The following is a 3,761-nucleotide window of genomic DNA, read 5'->3' as shown; positions in this document are numbered from 1 at the left end:
CAAACAAACAATTCCACTTAAACGTCTCAGAATCTGAGTCCTATAAATTTGGAGCCTAAAAGCCACTTTGAAATCTCACAACTGAAATATCACATGCAAAAACAATACATTCCTTTCAATGGAAGCTCTTCAAGGCAACAATAAAAGGCCCATAGAGAAAAAAGTAAAAAATCTTTTAGAAAAAAAAAAAATTGGTAAACAAGTAACTTAAATGTCAGGCAGAAAATGCAAGGTTAGGCCATTTGGAAGCTTGTAATTTATTTAACATCAAGATCTCAAAATCGATTTTTTACTTTACCTCAAGTTAGAGAAGTTATCACAGCATAGGGGCAACATATTGGAAAAACTTCATTCTCCAAGTACTGTAATTTAGCTACAGAATGCTTACCTAATGGTAGACAAACAGCAAGGAGTAGTACAAGGAATTACAGTAATAAAGGTATGGCAGACTGAAAATGCAAGCAAAGATTTCAAGAGCTACTGCTGAGAAAGCAGCCTTGGCAGGGAGGGGGCTGAGAAGGAATCAGCGTGTCATAAACAGGCACTTCCTCAGAAGGTGCAGATGCACCACCACCCCCTAAGGAATCAGCTCTGGAGAAGAACATTAGCATCACCTCAGGAAGCCAGAAGGACAAGATCTCCTCTTTGTTGCATCTCAGGGAGAACCTTCCAGAAAGTATCTGGAAACAAAAATCCCTCTACTTTAACAGGAGCCATCACCATGATGGGAGGAGTTTGATATCTGAGGACAGAGCTCTTGACTCTGATTCTGATCCTCTTCCACTGTATGTATTTCCTCCAGTTTCCTTACCGAGAGTTTAGCCATAGTTTTTTTTAAAGATGTAAAGCCAGCAGAGTTATTTAGGGGTGATACTTAAAGGTCTAACTATCTGCCTACTTCACAATCTTCATCCTGATAGGCCACCAGGCACCAACCCTGCAGCCACAGGGGGCTATGTGCAGTGTGGTCTTTGGCCTCCACAGCTGGGCTAGCTCCTGTGCCTGTAGAGCCCTTTAAGACTCGTCTGCCAAGTTAAACCCTATTGTTTTTAAGGCTCCTCTCGGGCAGCCTATTGTGGAGGTGGTCCATGCTGGCATCAAGTTAGAGCTATCTCCTCTGAGCTCACCCAGTACCCGGGGCTTCCTTCTGGCACATCACTATGTTACAATCTTTAGTTTCCTCCTCTCTAGACCAGTGTTCTCAAGTTTTAGCACTCCTTACGATCAACTGGAGGGCCTCTTAAAATAAGATTGCTGGGCCCCACTCCCAGAATATCTAATTAAGTAGATCTGGGGTGGGACCTAAAAATGTGTATTTCTGAAAAGTTCCAGGTGATGTTTATGTAGCTGGCTCAGAATCCCACTTGAGAACCACAACTCTAGGCCACAAGCTCTTTGCCTACAAATGCCAAATTCTCTATGCATTTTTGTGCAACCAGCATATATCCAAATGCCTAGAACTTAGCAGCTTCCTTAAGTGCCTGTTAAATGAAGATTAGATCAACAAAGCTAAGAAATATTGGCATATATCACTTCACACACTAAAGAAAGTGAAGTAACATAAATATAGTTACTCAAAAATGGTAACCATCCAAGGTAACCATTCCACACATGAGAAAGATCTACAGGCCCTTTCTGATTAGTAAATTATCAACTCAATTTTTATGGCTGTCACTTGTAGATATAAATAGACACCACACAACAATATATCAAGCAAAGAACCAAAATTGAAAAATTCAGAAGTACCTAGGCTTCTGACACAGGCATATTTCTATTCCCCTGAGGAGTTAAAAGTGCATTAATTAACCCAGAATTATCTTGTCTTTGTATTATACTTACTAGGAGTCCTGATATTGAGCTCACCTCATCAGCTCCTTGGTTTTGTTCATTGTTGCTCAGCAATTCTGTGATCCTCCTTTGGTCCTCTAACTCCCTAAATGAGTGTGAGAGCTTGATACCATCCCCAGGTATTTCCAGGTAACCTTCTCAGGGTACCTCAGGGTGGATGACTCAGCATTTTTTTCATTTTTTTTTTTCTTCATAACAGGACATTGAGCACCACTGACATAGTTTTAAAAAAATAATTGTAAATTATGTATCAGTCTTCTACTCAGAACTACCCAATGGCTTTATTTCTTATCTCAAATAAAGCCAAAATCATCAAAATAGCTCCTAAGGCCCTACATATATCATCTTGCCCCACCCCCATCCATTTCCCCTCTGTTTTCAAAGCCTCTCACTGTCTCTCGATCCCTCTGCCCCAGCCACACTGGTCTCTTTGCTGTATCTACTGCAGGGATTTTGAAACTTATGCTTCCCTCTGCTCAGAGACTCTTCCCAGATATTCACAGGGCTCCCTCACTCATCACTTTTGGGTCTTTACTCAAGTGTCACCTCCAAAAATTATAATCCTTCCCCAAAACTTTCTACATTCCCCCTTACTTGCTTTATTCTTCTCCGTAGTGCTCATCACCATCTACATATTAAATATTTTACTTATTTCTTTATCTGTCTCCCCCACTATAATATAAAATGCATAAGGGCAGTGATTTTCATCTCTTTTTTTTTCCTTGATATATTCATTAGCGCCTAGAAAAGTTAGAGAAATTCTTGGCACATAGCAAGTGCATATGGTGGACACCCAGAGATGCACTTCCCAGAAACCCCTTCGAGGACAGATTTGCTGCCCAACTCTGGGGACTGTGATCAGCTAAAGGCTCCCAAAGGTTAGCTCCTTCAGGCTCTGCCTCTGCTTCAGAGAGCTTCCTTGCCCAGGGTCGCACCCATCCTAGGAAAGACCACACCCAGATTCTGTCAGTTGGGCCTTGGCACAAGTCACTTTAACAGGAAATGTTGACTCTAGACCCCCACCGATTGGTCTGGAATTTGGTGGGGCCTGTAACACCCTTTGATTTCTCCCTCTTCCCAAACCAGTTCTCCTCCCTTCCTTTCACAAGTGTTGATCGCTAATAAATACACTGTGTACCAAGTCTGTCTCAGCAGCTGCTTCCAGAGACCCCCAATCTGTAACAGCACTCAATAAATACTTGCCAAGTGAATGAATAAAGGAATGAATATGCCCCTGTATCAGGAGTGGCCCCACCATTATTCCAGCATGGGGTGCCTGGCATGATTCCCAAGAACAGAAGCAACTGGACTACAGAAGAAGGAACAGTTAAACAGAAATCTGAAGGCTGAGGAGGAGTAAACAGGTGAAGACAACAGGGAATTTCAGGCATAGGGTCCAGTCCTGGGCCACAAGAAAGCCTAGAGAAGTCCCGAGTAGCTGGCGAAGGCATGAGGGGTAGAATGATGGAAGATGACGTGGAAAGCCCCGTTCTTTTCCATTGCTTCAGTAGAGCCCTTGATGGCTAAACTGGAAGAGCCTCGACCTCTATTAAAACCAGAGCCTCAACTATTAGCAACAAGAATATTGGTTCCCCATTCCTCCAGGAAAAGAAAGACCCAGTGGCATGCAGAATAATGCCCCCTCCTCCATGTTCACATCCTAATCTCCTAATCCCTGGAACCTATGTTACCTTACATGGCAAAAGGGACTTTTCAGATGAGATTCAATTAAGGACTTTGAGATGGAGAGATTATCCTAGAGTATCTGGGTGGATCCAATGTCCAGAGGGAAACTGGGAGTTGCTACATGGCTGGCTTTGAAGATGGAGGAAGGGGACATGAGCCAATGATATAGGCAGCCTCTAGAAGCTAAAAAAAAGCCAAAAAGAAAACATATTTTTCTCAAGAGCCTC

Source organism: Propithecus coquereli, unplaced genomic scaffold, assembly GCF_000956105.1.
Source record: "Propithecus coquereli isolate 6110/MARCELLA unplaced genomic scaffold, Pcoq_1.0 Scaffold107, whole genome shotgun sequence".
NCBI lineage: Eukaryota > Metazoa > Chordata > Mammalia > Primates > Indriidae > Propithecus > Propithecus coquereli.
This window is presented reverse-complemented; position numbering follows the sequence as displayed.